Source organism: Nuphar pumila, chromosome 12 (assembly GCF_984573655.1).
Source record: "Nuphar pumila chromosome 12, dmNupPumi1.hap1.1, whole genome shotgun sequence".
Classification (NCBI taxonomy): Eukaryota; Viridiplantae; Streptophyta; class Magnoliopsida; order Nymphaeales; family Nymphaeaceae; genus Nuphar; species Nuphar pumila.
Genome location: NC_143260.1, coordinates 82,993,280 through 83,017,147, shown reverse-complemented (window position 1 = coordinate 83,017,147; position 23,868 = coordinate 82,993,280).

Below are 23,868 nucleotides of genomic sequence, written 5' to 3'. Positions count from 1 at the left end.
CTCAAGAAACTATGATGATATTCGGAGTTGGATTTCCCAAATCAAATGTTTTCCTGTGATTTTCCTTAAAAAGTCATTTCCTTAAGATTCTTTTCAAAGGAATTTCTCATTTTCTCAAGAATCCAAGTTGATTTTCAGATATTTCAAAAAACCAGATTCTCAGGATTTCAATTTCCTAAGTTTTGAATTTCCTTCTTCAATGAATCTTTCCTATAAATTTTCTATGCTTTTCTTAAGAAAATTCTCAAAGTCTCAGTTTTCCCAAGTACTTTTTTTTCAAATGTTCATATTTTCTCAAGAATTCTTACAGTTTTCCTGAGATTCTTATTTCCTCATGATTTTCCAAGTCTTTCTAAGCTTTCTTAAGATTGTCCTGAGATTCTCATTTCTTCATGATTTTCCAGATCTTTATAAAATTTCTCAAGATTTTCTCGAGATTCTCACTTCTTCATGATTTTCCAAGTCCTTATAAACTTTCTCAAGATTTTCTCGAGATTCTCACTTCTTCAAGATTTTCTAACTCTTTATAAACTTTCTCGAGATTTCAAACATTCTTCGTCTAAGTTTTCCTGAGAGATTGATTTCCATCTTTTTCCTAAGAAATGCTTTTCGACTTTAAATGTTTTCTAAGCATATATCATATTTTCCAATTTACATTTCCAAAATTCTCATAGCACATGCCTGAATTCTCTGTGCATTTAGGATATAACATAATTTTAATGATTTTACTAAGTCAAGCATAATTTTGGTTCTTGGTTCGATTACCCCTGTTAAAGGCGGCAGAAACGGTCGAACCTCGTACCGACAGGTCGAGCCCCATCCCATGGATTTTCCCGCAATTTTCAAAACAGAGGCGAGTATTTCAAAAACAATTTCCAAATCCGGTCAAGTTTGAATCGCGAAAGCATTTCCCCCTCTCTTCCGCAAGGAAGGGAAGACGAAAAAAATTTTGCGACGATAACAACACCCTTTCATACTCTCAATGTATGGAAAACTTTAACTATAAATATGAGTGCATTTTACACTAAAAAACAACAAGAATTCAATCAATTTGAATCATTTACTTATTGCTTTTCACTCCTATTCAGTCAAGTATTTATTTTCTCATTCACTTGATATTTTCACTTCAGTTTTTCACTCAAATCACTTTGAGAGATAGTGAATTCGTGAGTAGAGTATTTCAACAACCTCAAAAGCCAATTGCCTCTCATTCGCATTCAAAAGAAAGGCTCATAGGTTGTATTGTAAGTTGTTACTTATTTTCTGTAAAAAGAAGGACTCCTTGGTGTAAAGGAGTTGTTTGCTTTCAGTAGGGTTGTTACTGAAAGTGGGACCGGTTTTGGTCTGTGTGATCTTGTAGTTTACAAGGTTGATAGTGGAAATCTCAAGCGGGTTTTGCTTGGGGACTGGATGTAGGTCGGGTTAGACCGAACCAGGATAAAATCTTGTGTTCTTTGTGTGTTTGCTTTTCGATTTGCAAAATCCTTCAATATTCCGCAGACAATTTTTAAAAGCACTATTCACCCCTCTCTAGTGCTCGTTGCCTCGATCCTAGTGCACTTTCATTTGGTATCAGAGCTTAGGTTTGCTATTACTTTGATTTTACCATCATTTAGCATGTCAACTACAACATCTCAGCACAAAGAAGGAAGCTCTTTTGTTCGTCCTCCTCTCTTTGATGGAACAAACTATGGTTACTGGAAAGTAAGAATGACAATATTCTTGCAATCCATGGATCTAGATATTTGGAGAGTTGTTTCAGAAAAGTACCAAACTCCATCAACTGATTTCGGTCAATGGACCGATGATGAAAAGAAGACTGCTTCACTGAATGCCAAAGCCATGAATGCATTGTACTATGCCGTTGACAAGGTAGAGTTCAATCGCATCTCTCAATGCTCTACAACAAATGAAATATGGCATACTCTTCTCGTGACTCATGAAGGTACGTCAAAGGTAAAGGAATCTAAAATTGCTTCTTTAGTTCATAAATTTGAATTGTTCAAAATGAAGCAAAATGAATCTATATCGGACATGGTAACTAGAATGACCGATATAACTAACACTTTGAAATCCCTTGGAAAAGAATATTCACAAGTGGATTTAGTCAGAAAAATTCTAAGGTGTTTAACTCCTGAATGGGAGAGAAAAAACACTGCTATTGAAGAAGCAAATGATCTCAATACTCTCACTCTTGAAGATTTAGTTGGTAACCTTATGGCATATGAAGTCCAACTTCAAGACAGACAAGAATAAGAGCCCAAAAAGAAGTCTCTTGCTTTTAAGGCTACTTCTGACTCAGAAAATTCAGAAGATGAAGATGAAGATATTGCCCTCATCAAAAGGCAATTCAGAAGATTTATCAAAAAGGGAAGATTTCAAAGAAAGGTAAAGAAAGCAGACTCTTCCAATCCCAATGAAGTTAAATGCTTTAACTGCAAAAAGGCAGGACATATCAAGAAAGATTGTCCTCTTCTCAAAATCAAGCCCAAGGACCAATTCAAGAAGAAAAAGGCATTTCAAGCATGTTGGGATGATAGTGACTCCTCTTCTGATGAAGAATCAAATGAAGAAGTCACCAACATGTGTTTTGTAGCACAAGAAAATTCGGTAAATTAATTTGACTATGATGAGTTATTTGAAGTATTCAATGATTTATATGCTAAATTTAAGAGTTTAAATTCTAAAAATAAAGAGTTAAAAACTGAAAATTTAACTCTTGACTCTTAAAATAAAGTGTTACTTCAAGAGATAGAAGATCTCAAGAAGGAAAACTCTTGCCAAGCATTTGAAATAAAAGAAATTGGAGTTAGAACCAATCTCTTACAAAAAGAAATATCTAGTCTTAAAGAAAAATCAAATGATCTTCTTTCTATAGTGACCAAATTCACAAATGGTCAAGAGAATCTAGAAAAACTTCTTGGTTCTCAAAGATGCTCGGTTAATAAAACTGGATTGGGATATAGCTTCTTTGATACTCAAAATAGACTAAACTCTCTGGTGAAAAATCAAAGACATTATTCTCAACCATTTGTTCATAGAACTAAACTTTCTAGTTCTAATAGAAATGCATCTAATCATGGAAACTATAATGCTTATTATTCCAGACATGATTATTCTAGACATGTTAAATCCTTTTATAGAAAGAATATTTATTATCAAAGGAAACCAAAATCCAAATGGATATGGGTTCCTAAGACTAACTCTCATGGACCTGAAAATAGAAAGGGGTCAAATGCTCTATTTTCTAATTTTGTTGTAGGTACACAACATAAAAAGCAAATGGATATTGGACAGCGGTTGTTCCAAACATATGACTGGAAGGCCGGAGTTATTTTCCACCCTCCAAAATAAGGATGGAGGAACCGTCACCTTTGGTGACAATAACAAGGGAAAAGTAATAGGTATTGGTAATATTGGTAATCCAAAATTTCCCTTGATAGAAAATGTTCTTTTAGTAGATGGTTTAATGCATAATTTAATATCTATTAGTCAATTATGTGATAAAGGTTTTCATGTTTTTTTTAAAAATGATTTATGCTTAATTTCTGATTTTCAATCTAAAAAGATCATTTTTAAAGGTAAAAGAAGGAACAATGTGTATGAACTATATCTAGATGAATTACCCACTTTTAATGAAAAATGTCTTATTGTTTCAAATGAAATTCAATGGTTATGGCACAAGAGACTTGGACATGTTAATTTTAAAATTATTTCCAAGTTATCCAAGAATGATCTTGTAAGAGGCCTACCTAGAATACCATTTAAGAAAGATCACTTATGTGATGTTTGCCAAAAGGGTAAACAAATCAAGAGTTCTTTTAAAGCAAAAGATATAGTTTCAACAAAACGTCCTCTTGAACTTTTACATTTAGATCTATTTGGACCATCTAGAATTCAAAGTTTGAATGGTAGCAAGTATGCTTTTGTTATAGTAGATAATTATTCTCGGTTTACATGGGTAATTTTTCTAAAAAATAAAAATGATGCTTTTTCGGAATTTTCTAAACTTTGTAGAAGAATTACAAATGAAAAAGCTACATCTATTATTAAAATTCGTAGTGATCATGGTGGTGAATTTGAAAATGAATCTTTTCTAAAGTTTTGTGATTTACATGGTATATCTCACAACTTTGCTTTTCCTAGAGCGGCTCCACAAAATGGAGTTGTTGAAAGAAAGAATAGAACTTTGCAAGAATGTGCTAGAACCATGCTTCAAGATAAAAATTTACCAAAATACTTTTGGGCTGAAGCAATTAATACAACATATTATGTTCTAAACCGTGTTCTTATTCGACCAATTTTACATAAAACATGTTTTGAATTGTATTATGATCGTATACCAACGATCTCATATTTCAAAATTTTTGGTAGTAAATGTTTCTTGTTAAATACCAAAGATAATCTTGATAAGTTTGATTCAAAATCAGATGAATCAATATTTCTTGGATATTCTTCTAGAAGTAAAGCTTATCGTATTTTCAATAAAAGAACATCTTGTATTGAAGAATCTTTACATGTTGCATTTGATGAGAATTGTGAGCAGGTTATACCTCTAAGCGAAGGAGAAGAAGTAATACTTCAAGAAGAACCCTTGATAGAGAGTACGTCTCAAGAAAATAATCCTCTTCAACCGGTTTGGAAAGAAGTTCCTAATCATCCACATGAACTAGTTATTGGTGAAATAAAGAGTGGTGTCCAAACTAGAAGGCAATTAGAAAAATATATTGCAAATGTTGCTTTTATATCTAAATTAGAACCAAAGAATATCAATGAGGCTTGTGATGATGAATTTTGGCTTTTGGCCATGTCTGAAGAACTTAACCAATTTACTAGGAATGATGTTTGGGATCTAGTTGATAGACCAAAGGATCATCCAGTAATTGGAACAAGATGGGTCTTCCGAAATAAGCTGGACGAAAATGGTGAAGTCATTCGTAACAAAGCAAGGCTAGTAGCACAAGGCTATAATCAAGAATAAGGCATAGATTTTGATGAAACCTATGCACCAGTGGCTCGATTAGAGTCAATTCGTATGATGCTTGCTTTTGCTAGTTACATGAACTTCAAGTTATATCAAATTGATGTTAAGAGTGCATTCTTAAATGGACACATCAATGAAGCAGTTTATGTAGAGCAACCTCCAGGCTTTGAAAATGAGAAATATCCAGAAAAAGTCTACAAATTGAAAAGAGCTTTGTATGGACTCAAACAAGCACCAAGAGCGTGGTATGAAAGACTATGAAATTTTCTAGAACAATCTGGTTTTTCCATTGGTCGGGAAGACTCCACTTTATTTATTAAAAATCTTAATTCAGATATTCTTATTGTGCAAATTTATGTTGATGACATAATATTTGGTTCTACTAACGATTCTCTTTGTAAAGAATTTGCTAAAGCTATGCAGGAAGAGTTTGAAATGAGCTTGATGGGCGAATTAAACTACTTCCTTGGACTTCAAATAAAGCAAACTGAAGATGGAATCTTCATCAATCAGGCTAAGTATACAAAAGAACTTCTCAAAAGATTTGGGATGGACTCATTGAAATCAAGAAGGAATCCCATGAGTACAACTACTTCTCTTGATAAAGATGAAAATGGTAAAAGTGTAGATACTAAGCTCTACAGAGGTATGATCGGATCTCTATTATACTTAACTGTCAGTCGACCTGATATTATGTTTAGTGTGTGTATGTGTGCAAGATTTCAAGCAAATCCAAAAGAATCTCATTTAACTACCGTAAAACAAATTCTTCGTTATTTGAAAGATACTTCAAATTTCGGTTTGTTTTACCCAAAATTATCTTCCTTTGATTTAGTTTCATATAGTGATGCAGATTTTGCAGGAAGTAAATTTGATCGCAAGAGTACTAGTGGAACTTGTCATTTTTTAGAAAATTTCTTAGTCTCTTGGTTCAGTAAAAAGCAAAATTCAGTATCACTCTCAACAACTGAAGCTGAATATATAGCGGCTAGTTTAGCATGTTCACAAGTACTTTGGATGAAACAGACCTTAAAAGATTTTGGTTTGAATTACTCCACAACAACTATTTATTGTGATAACACTAGTGTTATAAATCTTTCGAAAAATCCTATTCAGCACTCAAGAACTAAGCATATTGAAGTTAGACATCATTTTTTAAGAGATCATGTGTTAAAAGGAGATATTTTGTTAAATTTTATTTCCACTAAAGAACAACATGCTGATATCTTCACTAAACCTCTTAAGAATGAAGATTTTATGAGAATTAGGAGAGAACTAGGTATTTGCTCATTTTTAGATTTGTAAAAATGCTGTTTTTGTGAACAAAATCTCAAAATCGCACTTTATTAGTCGACCGATAAAATTCTAGTCAACTGATGTTTTAGAATTTTAGAATGAATCGCACCATATTAGTCGACCGATATATTTCTAGTCGACTGATGATATTTTTAGAATGAGTCACACATTTTAGTCGACCGATAAAGTTTTAGTCGACTAAAATTTTAAAATTTTTAAATGAAGGGACCCGATACCCCTTGATTTTTTTTACCCGTTCTTTTTAAAATAGGCATCGTTTCACTTCGTTTTCGTACCTTTTCGTTTTTCTTAAAAACGAAACCCTTAAAACGAAAACCCTCTTTCTCTTTTGCCTCTCTCTCTCTTCCGAAAAACCCTCGGAGTGTTGTTCGATCCCATCCTCACCGGGATTTTCTTGTCGTGACAAGGAGACGCTGAAGTCTTCTGGCCGTGATCTTGAAACGTCGGAATCCTCTTGCAGTAACTGGCGCATCTTCAAAACACGTCGAAACTCTCTTGCCGTGACAGTGTATTTTCTGCCATTGCCGGAATCCCCTTGTGGCAGCCTTCACACTCGTCGTCAGCCATCGTATCCTCTATTTCTGTTTCACAACGTCGGACAGCGTTCTCATTCTGCCAGAAATCATTTGGAAGCCGACATTTTTTTTGGTAACTCTGTTTTTTTTTAATCATGCCTCGTACGAAGTCTGCATCTGCAAAAGGTTTAGGTTCTTCTCCTCCTACACCTACTTCAAGACATGGTTTTTCACTCAGATTACTCAGAAATCCTCTTTTGTATGATACTTTTGGATCAATTTCTGCACTACCTATTTTACCTGGCCGAAATGTTCTATTTCACTTATTTTCTCGTTACAACATAAGAGAATTATTTCCTGGTATTTCACATCTTTTTGATGCTTGTGCAGATACTCTTCACTATCCTTTTCTTATTCACTTGTTTTACACAAATCTACAAATGGATCATAAAACTGGAATTTTGTCCTCTCTTGTTTGTGATGTTGAAATCGAGTTTGATTCAAAACTACTTGGAGAAATTCTTGAAATTTCACCTTCAGACACTCTTTTCAACACTATTGAATTAAATGATGAAAGAGTTTTTGAACAAATTCTTCTTCCAGGCGCACCTCACTGCCCTCCTTTCAAAAATACTAATCTTCAAACTCGTGCACGCATTGCTGGATGAATTCTCGCCCATAATGTTCTACCTAAAATTGGTTCTTTTGATTATTATTCCACAGATCTTTCTACGGCTCTTTATGTTTTATTTGGAAAAATTTCTGTCAACTGGGCCAATGTGTATTTTACAAATTTGTGGAAACAAAAACCATTTCTTCCTTATGGTTGTCTTTTAACTCATATTTTTAGACATTTCAAAGTTCCTTTAACAAATAAAAAATATATTGAGCAAAAAGAGTTCTTTGATCAAACAATTTTTAAAAGAATGAAAATTAAATATCTGCCTCCTTTAAATGTTGATCAAACTGAACCATCTAATCCTACTGAACCATCAATTTCTGAACCTTCACCTTCTGCGACACCTTCATCTCATGCAAAAAGAAAGAAATTTTCGACCAATCAAGACAATGATGAAGTTATGCAGAGACTGGAAGCTTTGGAGTTGCATCAACACACTTTTCGTGAAGATGTGACTCAACAACTATCTTCGATTCAGAAAGAGATTACTTCAATCAAGGATTTGCTCAACTCACTTTTCTGATCTTTGTTGTTTAAACTTTCATACTTTATGGGTTGTAATATTTTAAACTTATATCTCTATTTTGCTTATGCTATTTCTGCCCTTATTCTTTTTTATTATGACAAAGGGGGAGAAAAAGAAAAAGATAAAAGATAGCATTACATTGAAATTACAGGAGATCTTGCAAGACAAATGCAAAATTAAGAGAAAAAGTAAGCTTTGAATGAATGCATTTGTAAATGCATGAAGTAATGATGAATGAAAATGCAAATAAATCAATATGTGATATATGTGCTTTAAATGTGCTAACTTTTAATGTTTTGCAGCATATTGATAGGGAGAGTAAAATCTCCATCTATGCATCTAAATGCTTTATCTTTGATTAAGTTTGTCATCATCAAAAAGGGGGAGATTGTTACGACAATGAAGCCATACATGATACTTCAAGTACAAGGTTTTGATGATGAGCAAGTGGAATCAACTGCATTTCAGCTAAGGCTATGAAGAAATTGAAGAATTCGATGAAGAATCTTTGAAGACTAGTGTGCAAATGTTTAATTCATTAAAAGTCTTAGATTCTTGTAAGAGCCTTACTTAGAGTGCATATTTAGGTTTCATTTCACCTTAAAAGTCTTTAGAAAAACTTTTCTAAAAGAAACACTATTGAAAATCTTTTTAGAAAACTCTTTTCTTAAATTTTCATGTTTATTAGTCGACCAATCGACTTACCAGTCGACTAATCCTTTCGTGCCATATTTTCTAAAAAGTCATTTTTGTCAAATTAGTCGACCAAAGGTTTTATCAGTCGACTGGACAGAATGTCTATTTTCTGAAAAATTAGCAGCAGTCGACTAATGGTTTTATCAGTCGACTGAACAGAACATGTGTTTTCTGAAAATTAGCAGCAGTCGACTAATGCTTTTATCAGTCGACCGAACAGAATGTTTGTTTTTCAGAAGATTTTAGCAGCAGTCGACTAAAAGGTTTTTCAGTCTACTGATGATATTATCAGTCGACTAACTTTTCTCAAGTCGACTAAGTTTCAAAAATTCAGATTTTCAAACGGCTCGATTAACAGATCAGTCGACCGACGATAACTGTCAGTCTACTAATAACTAACTATTAGTCGACTAACTGATGTTTCAGTCGACTAATTTTGTTGTTTTTCCTTTTTTCAAACGTTTTGATCATTAAAAAATGAACACTTTTGACACCCTTTCATACTCTCAATGTATGGAAAACTTTAACTATAAATATGAGTGCATTTTACACTAAAAAACAACAAGAATTCAATCAATTTGAATCATTTACTTATTGTTTTTCAATCCTATTCAGTCAAGTATTTATTTTCTCACTCACTTGATATTTTCACTTTAGTTTTTCACTCAAATCACTTTGAGAGATAGTGAATTCGTGAGTAGAGTATTTCAAGAACCTCAAAATCCAATTGCATCTCATTCGCATTCAAAAGAAAGGCTCATAGGTTGTATTGTAAGTTGTTACTTATTTTCTGTAAAAAGAAGGTCTCCTTGGTGTAAAGGAGTTGTTTGCTTTCAGTAGGGTTGTTACTGAAAGTGAGACCGATTTTGGTCTGTGTGATCTTGTAGTTTACAAGGTTGATAGTGGAAATCTCAAGCGGGTTTTGCTTGGGGACTGGATGTAGGTCGGGTTAGACCGAACCAGGATAAAATCTTGTGTTCTTTGTGTGTTTGCTTTTCGATTTGCAAAATCCTTCAATATTCCGCAGACAATTTTTAAAAGCACTATTCACCCCCCTCTAGTGCTTGTTGCCTCGATCCTAGTGCACTTTCAGAATCAAGATAAGTTCTCAACTACAAAGTTTGAGGCATGTGTCTTTTCTTTCTAAAAATCCCAAGAACACTGAAATCAGACTAGTATCCGAGTAGATACGGTCGATTCTTTATAGCAGTCGCAGACAACTCAGAATTCAAGAATTTGATTTTTTTGATAGCAAACAGTAGGGTAAGCAATCATGAGTTTTGAAGATTGTTGGAATCCACTGTCACACAGCATACGAACTTAAAACTCAAACTTACAATCACGAACATAAGCCAAGTGCTTGCATGCTGGGAGAATCAAAAGTAACAAGTTCAAAATATAAGAACAAGGGTTTGAAAAGGCAAACAAAGCTTGCAGATGACAATGGAGACGAGGTAGGATGGTTCAAAAGTGTCAACTCCTCCAGTTGCAGTGTTCGTGGTCCTCCTCACCAGTTTAAGCTCCTTCCTTCTTCACCAAAAAATACACTCACCAAAGATCCATCTTACTCACACACTCACCTTCTTCATTTCTTTTTTCCTTTTTCTTCCTTAATGTCGTCAATAGACAACTTATCAGGGACTTTAGCGGCTTAATCGAGCCTAATCAAGCCAAATGATAAACATAAAACTTTTAGAGCAGAATCTTAGCTTTTCAGAAAGCTAAAGATCATGCAATTTGGACCATCATCTAGGGAGATATAGTCAAAATACCGAGACTGTATTCACCCTTCAAACAACATCTTCCATACCCTCATCACCTTTTCAAATTTCTTTCTAAAAAATAAAAGCCAATGACCCTTTCACCATTTTTCTGTTGGGATTTAAGGGTCTCAAAAGAAACAAGGCTCCTCATTGGCCATGTGAGAGGAAGCCTCCCTTGAGGCCAATGAGGAAGCTTTTTTCAAACAAGTCTCACCACTCATTGCACCTCAAGTTGGCCAAATGGCACAACACACTTTTGAATTGATTGGACCTGTTGGGTGGCACCTCAATTACACCCAATGAGGATGGGTTGATGTGGCTGGTCAAGGAAAGCTTGAATATCATTGACCTAGGTCCATATTGGTCCAGCTCTAGGGCACCAATATGGATCCAGGTGATGGTATTGGATCTTGTTTTAAGATCCAATACTCAAACTAGATCTTTACACATATATTACTTTGGATCCAACATCAAAATTATAAAAAGTAAAAATAAAACTACCCAATTATTCCGTACACCCTCTAGTGCCACAAAAAAATCCTATAAGATTCTAGAACTATCAGAATCTGTAGAATCTAGCACCTAAAAAAAATAAAAATTAAAAATATATTTAATATGATTCCTTAATATGACAAAATAGAATCGAAAACAAAATTATAATCTTTGAGAAGATAAATGCGAAGTATCTCAGAATTTGAAATGTGATATTTAACATGGATTTGCATTGACAGAGATCCAACTGGACCCAAATAGTCTTGCACGATTGGATCTGTCATGGATCACATCCTGGATCGAATCTTGGGAGTTGGATTTGGATCCAATTCATCTTCAAAGCTCGGATCTTCATGATGCTCTGCATCATTCTCCCATTGGGTCGAAAGGCTTCGTCCTTAGAACCTAGTTCTTTTCAAGTGTAACTCTATAATTCATGCATCAATTCAAAATATAATCAGCATAGAAACTGTCCAAGGCAATAAGAACTAAATTATGCAGGGCAAGAAATTTCATATAAGAATAACAATAATAATTTATGCAATGCAACTCAATATTCTTTACGACATGAAATTTAAAAAAATGTGATTGAAGCACAAAAGCATTTAAGACATTGAATTTAACAACCTTACCTTGCATCAACACTCTACAGATAGTAGAAAAATTTGGATCAACTATAGATAAAATTTGCCTATGAATCATGCTCTTCAATATTTCAAATTTGATATTGAGATATTGATAATCACAAGATAGTTCACACGCAATATAAAGAAGCAACAATTCAGACTTACTATTAGAATTTATTAAAGATGCAAAATCCACCTTATCTATGAAATCCTGATGTTTTCAAAATAAATTTAGGGTTTTAATGTTAACAAGACCTAATATGGTTGACTCATTTTTCAGACTAGAATGAGTCTCTAAACTCTCAAATGATTCAACAGCAGAATGTTTAATGTTTAAGCACTTATTGACATGCATTTTAATAGAATTTTTAATATTTTGAGAGGCCTTTGCAAATTTGACATCTTCCTAGAGAATGGATTCATTAATGAGACTTGGAAAGTCTTTGTTGACAATAATGTCAGACACATCTTGAGAGAAAATTGTTTCTTCTATGTGCTCATAAAATTTCTCAAAGACCGGATCATCAGGACTGACACTAGACTAGTCTTCTATAGGTTCAATTTCCCAAAATAAAGATTTATGAGACATCTCCTTATATCTTCTCAAAAATTGGTTCATCAAGAATTTTGCACATAGGAACATCCTCAATTTCAGGTGAGGGTTCCTTCTCAATTTTATCAACTTCATCGGACAATGCCTTAAATGCTACATCGAGGATAGGTTCCTCATCAAATATTGGGCCACCAATAATTTCATGAAAAGGCTCCTCATGAAGATCCTTTGTGAAAATGACATGAGTGCGATTAATTTCATCGCACTGGGATACCTTTTCACTAATCGAATCAATTTCAAAATCCTCATATATGATAGGATCACTACCGAATTCAGGAGAAGGGTCCGTTAGGGAATCCTTCATGACAGAATAGGATTTTGGTTGATCCTGAAGTTCATGTCTCACGATGAACACACTAGGTCCCTTGATTTGAGATGCAACAATCTTAAGGGATTCATGAGGAGAAATGGGGATGCCAAAAGAAGATGGAGGAATGACAATGAGAATAGTGGATTGCACAACGGATGATGAGGTGGAAGACAAAGGAGGTAGATCTTTTGAAGGAAGCAACTTGATCTTTCTACCTTCAAAAGTGATGGAATAGAGATTGTTCTTACTGTAAACACCCCAAAATTTCCACATTCGCTCACAAACCCATTTCTCTTGCCACTGAGACCCGCTCTCTAAATCCTTCAAGAAACCAGTTGGTCGACATCTAAGCCAGGGCCATTCAGAGCCCGAATTTTGCTCCAAATTCAAATATTTCATCCTACAATCAAGATTTATTCTCTATTTTGGCTCAATTTCAGTTATCAATTTTCATCCTCGAACAAGAATGTTCAAATTCTTTGTTTCTGTCAAGGGTTTGGAGCTTCAAACCCCTTATTTGGGGTTTTGCATTTTGCATATCATTGTGTGTCATCTCACGTCATTGCATGTCATTTCATTGCATTGCATATCATTTTGAGATCCATCACTCCTATTTTTCAAAATCTTCAATTCAAATTCGAGTTTTAAAACTTTTTTTTGAAATCAACTTCAAAAACCTGGATTTTATATCTATATTTGTCATTTGTCAACCCTGGGATCTTATATTTCAAAATATCTCCTTTAGAAAGTGATCTGGATTCATTTTAAACTAAATTTTTAACTGATCTCATATCTCAGAAGAGACCCATCTAGGTGGTGTTGCTTCTGGATCCCCTCTTTCATCCAAAATTTTTCAAATTTCAGAGTTTTAGTTTATTTAGGATTCTGTCTTTTCACCTTTTTGAACCTTTTCAAAATTTTATTTTGGTTTTAAATCATAAGAAACCTTATCCCTTGTCCATTTTCTTCATTTTGGTCAAAATCTCAGAGTTTCAGTTGGACTAGGACTTATTTCAGAGTTTCAGTCGGATTAAGATTTATTTCAAAGTTTCAGTCAGATTAGGACTCTATCTCTCATTGTTATTTTTACCTATTTTCAAGAAAATCTTTCAAAATCTATCATTTTGGCTCCAAAATTTTAGAGTTTCAGTCGGATTAGGACTCTATCACAAGAGTTTTAGTTAGATTAAGACTTTATCTCTCATTGCTATTTTTATCTGTTTTCAACAAAATCTTTCAAAAGAAGTCAAAATTTAGAGTTTTAGTCGGATCAGGACTCTCTTCCAGAGTTTCAGTTGGATTAGGACTCTAACCCTGGCTTTTTTTTTTTGAGAAAATCTTTCAAAAACTTCTTCATTTATCCTTTAAAAAAATCAAATTTCAAAATTTCATGACTCTATTATAGAGTTTCATAATTTTAGGACTCTGCCCTAGAGTTTCAGTCAGTCCAGAACTCTACTCTGATTTCTTCTTTTTACTTTTATTTCACTTGTTTTTTGAAAACAAATTCAATTCTAAGAGTTTAAAAATTCTACGACTCTATCCTTGGTTTCATATTTTTGTTCATTTTCACTAATCTCTGAAAAGATCTTTCAAAATCTCTTCGTTTGTCTTTCCAAAACCAAAATTTAAGAGTTCTAAAATTTTAGGACTCTAGTCAGAGTTTTTTTTTATGACCCCTTTTGAAAACCTTATTTTTAACCCTTTATTTTCAGGTTTCAAAATCGTTTTCTAAAAAATCAAATGGAACCCACAGTAGGTGGTGCCACACTTGAGAAGTGTTTAGGTTAGTTTAGGATTTAGTTAGTGTTCTACCTAGATTAGAAGTTTAAAAGAGTCAAAATTGATTTTTAAAATCCATTTTCACTTTAGTGTTTTTAACTTTGTTTTTTTTTGTTTTTTTTTGTTTTTTTTAAAACAAAATGTGGGCTCACCTAGGTGGCGCCACATTTGGAATCTTTTTAAGTCTAATTAGGATTCAATTAGGTTAATTAGAGTCTAATTAAGAAGGTTAAAAAGGCAAACCAAGCAGGAAAAACTGCCCCCTTTAATTAAGCTATTTAGGAAGAGTTTTGAGAAAACAAAAGTCTACCCTAATTAATGCCTCAACATTTTTTTATAAATAGGGGCTCTAAGGGGGTTGACCCCCTCATGGTGCTCTCTCCTTTTCTTGCTCCCTCTCTCTCTTCCAGCAACCTCTATCTCCCTCAAGCTCTTCCCTTCTCCATTGTTTCTCCGAAGGTAAGTCATCTGAAGCGTCAACAAGTGTGACTCGTCCTACAGAGCAGTCTTCTTTATTGGTATGACTATTTAATACTTTTACTTAAATTATATAAGTTCTGTGTGATTATTGTAATTATAGTTCAATATTCTTTGGTGTGAATTTAAAAGTTTGGTGTGATTACGGGAACGATTATTGTTCGTGATCAACCCTAAGGGGGTAGTATCAATAAAAGTCTAATTTGTAGAAGGATGTGCATTGTAGATGTCACATTATACCCGTAGAGGTGCTTCGTCTTCTACTGCTGCTCTCACGAACTGGCAGGAGCAAAGGGATTTTATGATGGAGGCCATTCATACCCTGACGGAGACCATGACGACTCAGGCGACACAAACAACGCAGGTGCTGCAAGCGGCTCAGACCCTACAGGCGGCACAGGCTGCACAAACGGCCCAATCGGCATAGGCTGCACAGGCAGCTGCGCAGGCAACCGCACATGCAGCGGCTCGTGACCCTCCTGTCAATATTGTTCTAAACGCGGGTGGCGTTTCCTTCGAAAGGTTTCTGAAGTTGGACCCGCCTTCCTTTTCAAGAAAGGCAGACTCAAAGGCTGCCGAGAGCTGGGTCGAGGAGATTGAGCGGGCGTTCGACGTCTTACCTGTCCCTGAGGAGAGAAAGACACATTTTGGCACGTACCGCTTGAAGGGCGATGCCAAGAATTGGTGGGACACCCTGCGAAGAGTCAATTTCGCCGATTGGGATGAGGTTCCTTGGGAGACGTTCAGAGAGGAGTTTCTAGACGCATACTTTCTTTCTTACGCCGAGGAACAAATGCAACAAAAGTTCTTCGATTTGACTCAGGGGACTATGAGTCTGGTGGACTGCACTACCAGGTTTCGGAGTCTTGAGAAGTACAGCCCAAACCTCTTCAAGAATGAGAAGGCAAGGGCGGCCAAATTCGTCCGTGGACTAAAGGATGGGTTGCGGACTCGTGTGCTCGGGGGTCGTCCTTCTACCCTGGCCGAAGCGATAGAGTCAGCCACAACTTTGACCGAGGACTGGGAGCGGTCCAAGGGTGGCTCTCAGAAGGGAGGCAGCAACAGAGGGGGTTCTTCGGGCGGGACCAGGAAGAACCCACCAGCAGGAGGGTGGGTGCAGAACGGGAAGAAGCAGCGTGGCGGGCGACAGCAGGGCGTGCATGTAAAACCCGAAAATTTTATAAAATTAGGCAAATTGGGCCTAGATCCAAATTGCAGATTCAGGACCCATAAAGGGGTTTTCCGCATATATTACCTCGTAAATTTGATATGTATGTATAAGTACAATAATTTTTAATTAATTAAATAATTCAGAGAATAATCATTCAATAGGGGTGCATAGATGGGTATGGGATCCATATACCGGATCCAGAAAAGCTAACAAATTTTCACTAACAAGTTTGCTAGTTTTGCAGGGACACTCAAGACTATATATTTTTTTCAATTTATTATTGATGTAAATTATAAAATATTGGAATAAGAATTTAATTTCTTGCTTAAAATAGGGTTGCATTGCATGTAGTTTATTTTTTTTAATAATGTCAATGTGTGATGAATGATGATTCATGCATATTCAAACCCACCATGGTCTACACGAATGGCACACGCACTAGCTTCTAAGGAGTTAATAAACTCAATTGAGTTTGTATTTATGGCCATAGTCAGAATACAAACAATATCCAGATTTATCATCTTCTTTTAAGACACAAATGGCCTACACTCTTAAGCATTTTAAAAAATTATTGCATATTTTCAAAACTTTTCTAAATATTTTCTCCTTTTAGAATCAAATGAGACATATTCAATACATATTTGTGGCCATAGTCAGGAATATGTGCTGAATTTATTTTATCTAAATTCTATAAGACACAAAAATCCTTTTTCCAAATGATCTTCAAAATTCTTTGAAAAATATTTTCTTAAACTGTATTCATGCATCACTTAGGCTTAGATGACATCATAAAAGGATTTCACAGAGCCACACACCCACTCTTCTGAACAATTCAAAGATCCTATCTCAGAAAATTCAATTTTTCTCAAAGTCATCTGAGTTTTTCTCAAAATTGATTTTCTCAAAACATCTGGCTTTTCTTCATAAATCAATTTTCCTTTTCTTCAAAAGTATTTTCTAAATTCTGATTCACGATTTTCAAAGTGTCCTCTTTTCCAAATATTCCAAGCAAACATCATGTTTTCAATCTGCATTTTCCAAAGTTCATAGCACATGCCTGATTCTTTGTGCATGTAGAAAATAGAACATCGATTTAGACAGTTGAACAAAGCAAAACACATGATTGATCCTTGGTTCGATTACCCTTGGTTATGGCGTCAGAAACGGTTGAACCTTGTACCGATAGGTGAGTGTCCTTCTTCAAAATTATCCTGCATTTTAAAACAGAGGTGAGTTATTTTCAAAATCTTTTTCAAATGTCAGTTTGACTTGCAAAAGTAAAATTTTGCAATGATAACACTTACCATTATGCATGTCATTTCTGTCATATTGCCAAGGTCTTCCTAAAATCAAGTGTTTCATGTCCATATGAAGCACATCACACCAAACTTGATCAAAGTAGGTATTGCCTATCGAGAAATTGACTAAACACTATTGGTCGACATGAACGTTGATGCTCTTCTAGAACCATGACATCTGATATGGATGGGGATGAGTTTTACAACTCAAGTTTAACTTGATTATGGCTTCAACCGATATTACATTTTCATAACATCCTATTCGAAGAGGTTTTTGATTCCTCAGACAACAGAGTTTGTGAAAACTCCCAATAGATGAACTGAAGGTCAAATCCAAACCTTTCTAACGCGTTGTGACTTGGATTTTTCAAAGTTTTCTATGAGTCTCAACCAATTTTTGAACTCTCGAAAGAGTATATGATACTTGTTATAAATTTTAATCTAGTATTCGTAACATGCATTCACATCACATGAATTTCAGACTTGCAAACGTACAAATTAGATGAAACTCATAATAGTAACTAGGTTCAATAGCATTTCAACTAACTAATCCAAGTTTCAGATTCATAAATCATGCAGGAAATATCAGGAAATTCAAAAAATCTAAATCAGGATATTAACACATGTTTTAAATTCCTGACTTTTTGACAACAGTAGAAAGATTGATATTTTTGAGATACTTAGACAAAGTTTCAGCCATGACATTGAACATAAAAGTTTTAGAGTTATGTCTTAGATTTTCACAGAATCAAACAAATTAAATTTTCATGGAGAGAATCAGGAGGAATCTCAAAAATACAGAACACTATCCAAGGCATTCTGGACTGGACAGGGACTGACAAAATTCGACAGTCTGACAGGGATTTTAAAAGATCCTACATGACGAATCAGGCCAAGTCCTCAACTACAAAGTTGGAGGCCTGTGTCTTTTCTTTTCAAAAAACTCAAGAACACTGGAATCAGATCAGTATCCATATAGATATGTTTGATTCTTTGGAGCAGTCTCAGACAACTCAGGATTCGAGAATTTGATTTTTTCAACCGCAAACGGTAAAGTAAGCAATCACAAGTTTTGCAGATTATTGGAATCCACTTTCACAGAGCATACGAACTTAAAACTCAAACTTACATTCATGAACATAAGCCAAGTGCTTGCTAATCATGCATATATTTTAGCGTTTAATTCATATTAAACCATGCATGATCTAGTAGGAAATTGCATTACAATCCCATATTTGTTGTTAGTTTCGAGAAAACGTGCAAAAAAGCTAAAACTCAAAAAACGCATGAATAGTAAGTTTATTTTGCAATTTATTTTGAATTTTGTCACTTGCAATTATTTTAGTAAATTAAGTAGAGAAATAAAGATAAAAAATTTGGTAGAAATAGTTATAGCTTTAGTTTTGATCAAAGAGGTTAGGATTTAGTATTTTAGAGAAAGTATTTTTCTTGGCAAGTCTCTGTTTGGAATTTCTTTAAATAAATAAGGACTTTTTGAAATCTTGTAAAAATACCCTAAAGAAACCCTTTATAATCTCACGTAGAGGGACAAAAGGGGGGTCTTTTCCCGTGCAGCTGATGCCCCTTCTTTTCCCTTCTTCCTTCTCTTCTTCCCCTTCTCTTTCTCTCTTTTTCACCTTCTCTTTTCCTTCCTCTATGGTGAAGAATCTCAGTCTGGCAGCAGCGCAAGGGGGAGGCCAACTCTTCTCTCAACCAAATCCATAGTAAGTAATCCTCCCTTTTTTCCTCTTTCTCTCCTTCTTCCCTCCTCCTCTCTCTCTTCTTCTTCTCGTATCCCATCTCATTTCACATTTTTTTTTTAGTTGTTCTTCATCTACACACACTTGCATTCGTTCTTCCCATTCTCAATAGGATAGGCATTCTCCATTGCATAGCATCAACATTGCATAGCTCTGGCTTTGTTGGGGATTCAGATCAGATCTTCCGTGAAAGCAGATTTGTTCTGAGTTACCGTGAGCCTCCATTTGCAGTTGGAGTCACTGTGGATGCTTGCTCTTTTGTGTTGTAAGTTCACTGTAGCTATCGATCTGCTGTGAAATTGTTGAGCAGCAAGTATCGACCTGCTGTGCAGCATCTGAGCCACAAGTATTGATCAGTGGTGAATCCCTATTCTTCACCGTGAACTCCTCTTCAGACTGATTTCATGGTGAAAATTTTGAATCGGATCTGCTGAGAAAAATCCATTAGTGTTCTTGATCCGGATTCTCGTCTACTCTGCCAGATTCATCCAGCCGTGAAAGCATATTTAACCTGTTGTTTTGAAATTATCTGCCTCTGTCAGTTTTCCACCATGAAATCCTTTAATTTCACGGTGAAGTAGTTACCGTGAATTCCCTATTCACGGCACCTGATTTTTGTTGATTCATGCCTAAACTTCTTTCATCACCGTCTGCATTTCACGACTGGGCCTTCATTAGCATCTACTCCATGCCTGTTCCAGTTTGATTTTCACAGCAGCTTGTTCTTGTGAATTTCACGGCAATTTTTAAAGCCTATTTCATGGCATTTTTGTTAAACTCTGTTTCATGGCAGCCACTTCACCAGCACGTGTTTAGCATTTCACGGCACTTCACGACTGCACTCAATTTTCACTTCACAGCATTACATTTTAGGTATTTTTATTTTAGGCATCGCATTTTAGGCAATTTAGGCATTTTTGCTTTTCACGTTTTGCATATCTTTCATTTCGCACATTTTTGTGTATTTTATATTTTTAGCATAGTGTTAGTTTTTTATCTTTTGTTGCTTGTGTGTTCGTATTTTGTAGGATAGCGCAGAGTGAAGGCAAGCGAGAGAGACATGAGGCACGAGCACAGAAGACACTTTTGCTTTTCTTTTAGAATTAGGAATTAAATTTTCATTTAATTTTGGGTTTGTAATAAAATCAGTTTAAACCCTCTACGTAGGGTAAAATTTGATGTAATAGCTAAGTAGTTTATTTTCTCATACTTTTATCATTTTGGCAATAAAGCATAGTTAGTTGAGTGTTAAATACAAAGTATTACCCGTTCCTTGAGTTCGACCCGGTCTCCACCACTTGTGTGAGCCGGTTTTATATTTGATGTCTGACTTTCATAAATTTTCATTTAAAAGACTTTTCAAAAATCATTTTATAAAATAAAAGGACATCAAATTTTGGCGTCGTTGCCGAGGAGCGACGAAATATGAGTATTCACTATATTGCTATTATTTGTTCTCGTTTTCTAGGTTGCTAGTTTCCTTTTAGTTCTTTATTTAGGTTGTTTAGTTTAAATTCCTGCTCATTATCTAGGATTGCTTAGTTTGCTTCTTGCATTTAGGTTTAGAACCACGTGTTTGCATACCATAGAGACTAGTTTACTTTTTTTGCAGAGCCCACCCACTAGGATACCCTTAGAGGTGACTGTGCACGATTGGTACCGTGCGCATCGATTTTATTTTCTGCAAAATCCCTGTTGTGTGCAATTGTGTGGTGCTTGTTTATTTTCTAGCTTTTCAGCATTGCTTTTTGTTTACTCGCTTTTAATTTGCGTGGTTTGGCTGCTAGTGCGTTAGTTAGGTACAAAAATCTAAAGTTAGGATGGTTGCTACACCGGTCTACCTTTTGGTGCATGCAAGGGCGATGCTCACTTGACCCTGAGCTTATTGAGCCAATCGAGGACCCTGAGTCCCTTATTAGGAGAGCCCATAGAGCTGCCATCATGGTTGGCGATCAATAGATGATCCGTCCCTTTAGGGAGTACTTCATGCCCAACACATACACTCCTGCCTTCTGCATCACGAGACCTGATGTAGGAGCAAATCAATTTGAGATCAAGGTCAGCGTAATCCAAATGCTACCTTCATTTTATGGCCTTAGCAACGAAGATTCATATCGTCATCTCGATGAATTTCTTGAGATTTGCTCGACTGTGCGAATCAACAACTTTGAAGATAATGCAATGAGGTTGACATTATTTCCCTTCTCCCTAAAGGATAAAGCCAAGCATTGGTTGAAGGCTTTAGATACAGTTCAAATTATCACTTAGAAACATATGCAAAAGGAGTTCTTAAAGAAATATTTCCCAATCAAAAAGATGAATCAGTATCGAAAAGCCATCACCAGCTTTTCACAAATATATATATATATATATATATATATATATATATAGAGAGAGAGAGAGAGAGAGAGAGAGAGAGAGAGAGATGTTTCATAAAACTTGGGAGAGGATGAAGGATCTTCTCTGCAAGTGTCCCCACCACCAAGTGCCTCGCTGACAACTGGTGCAATATTTCTATGACGGTCTTACTGAGAAGAACCGTCAAATGGTTAATGCTGCTTTTGGGGGCACTTTTATGCTCAAAAGTGAAGATAAAGCATGGATGTTTTTTGAGACCTTGAGCGAAAAATCCATGCACCATGCTGTTGCTTCATATTTCGATAGGGCAGTACTTGCGCATGATGGCGTTAAAAAGGCAAATATTTTCAAGATAGGGAAGCACCTTGAGTTGAGCAACAAGGTTGACCAGCTATCCCAAAAATTGGAACAGTTGTTGTCGAGTCCCTCTCCTACCATGCAGGTGTGTGCGTTGTGTGCTAGCCCTGCACACCATGTAGTAGATTGCCCAGTAGCACCGCAATACCCTGAGTTTATGCAAGAGCAAGCTCAGATGACACATAATTTCGCTAGGCTTGCGCCCAATCCATATGCCAATACATATAACCCGGGTTGGCGAAACCATCCCAATTTCTCATTGCGCAACCCCCAAACTTAACCCCCTAACCCTTCCCAAAGCCAACCCAGGCAAGGTGGTTATGCTCTTGGATTTTAGAGATCTAGCTATCCCCTAGCCCAACATGCCTATAGTCAGCCCCAGTCCCATGAGCCTTTGCCTAGTCAGTCCTTTGAGGACAAGATGTTGCAAGCATTTTTAGATATTAAGGCGAACTTGAGCTCCCATACCCAGTCCATTGCCAAACTTGAGACCCAAATGGGGCAACTTATCGAGGCGCTTAGCAGGCGAAGTGAGGGGACCTTGCCTAGCCAGCCTATAGTTAACCCTACGGGTAAGGAGCTAATGCATGGCCTGCATATGACAGATGGCCATCAAGAGCAGGCTCAAGCAGTGATTACCCTTAGGAGTGGGAACTAATACCAAGCAAGGGAGGCTCCAGAAGAAAGAGATAAGATAAGTGAGAAGCATCATGTCCCTAGTGTTTTACCTCAGAAAAGCGAAAGGGTTCTCCCATCTGAGACTTTAAAAGCCTACATTCCTAAAGCCCCATTTTCTGAGGCGTTAGAGAGACCGAGAGCATTAGGTAAGTCGGGAGTAAACATGCAAAATATGCTTGAGATATTCAAGCATGTTCAGATAAACCTCCCCTTGATGCCATCCAACAAGTCCCTGCATATGTAAAGTTCCTCAAGAAGCTTTGTACGCAGAAAATGAAGTTGAGGTTCCATGTGCCAAATAAGATATATCTGACCGAGCAGGTGAGTGCGGTGTTGCGGCACCAAACTCCACCAAAGCTTAAGGACCTAGGGACTCCGATCATCTCATGTGCCATAGGGAACATCACTGTTGAGCATGCATTACTCGACCTTGGGGCAAGTGTCAATATCTTGTTGGGTTTTTTATGACACATTTGGATTGAAAGAGATGAAACCAACACCTATGACGTTACAGATTGCAGATAGATCGATCAAGGTCCCACAAGGGATACTTGAAGATGTCTTAGTCAAGGTGGAGGATTGTTATTTCCCTATAGACTTTGTGATCTTAGATATGAAGGGAGTAGATAACATACGACAGACCCTCATTATTCTTGGATTCCCCTTCCTAGCCACCGCCAATGTGTGCATTAATTGCCGCACTCGTGTGATGGATGTTTCATTTGACAACAGGAAGATGAGGCTAAACATTTTTCATGCGGCAATGGGGCCTGTCAGAGAGGATGCTTCTTTCGAGGTCGATTTCATTTAGGATCTTGTACAAGTAGAGCATGCTTGGTTATTGAGTGATCCACCTCAGTAAGAGGAGGATGAATCACTCAAAGAGGATCACCTAGGATTGATTAAGAGTCAGACATGTGATTTGAGTTAGACCTGGCACTTCGAGCCACTTTCCAATTTGGCAGAAAAGCTCGCTCGACCATCTATAGAGAGTCCTCCGGAGCTGGAGTTGAAGCCTTTACCGGCCTTACTCAAGTATGCCTTTCTAGGCAAGTGCCAGACTCTCCCAGTCATCATTTCTGCAAACCTGGCCGATATGTAGGAGTGTCAGCTATTACAGGTCTTGCATGAGCATAAAGAGGTGATTGGATGGTCGGTGGTAGATCTGAAGGGGGATAGATCTTTCCTTTTGCATGCATAGGATTATCATGGAGGAAGGGGATAAACCCTCAAGAGAGACGTAAAGAAGGCTAAATCCCCACATGAAGGAAGTGATAAATAAAAAAGTAGTTAAATGGTTGGACGCTAGGATCATTTATCCCATCTCCGACAGTCAGTGGGTGAGCCCTACCCAGGTTGTTCTCATGAAGTCTGGGCTCACCTTGGAAAAGAATGAAAAAGGAGAAAGTGTTACCATGAGGACTACTATGGGATGGCGAGTATGTATAAATTATAGGAAGTTGAAT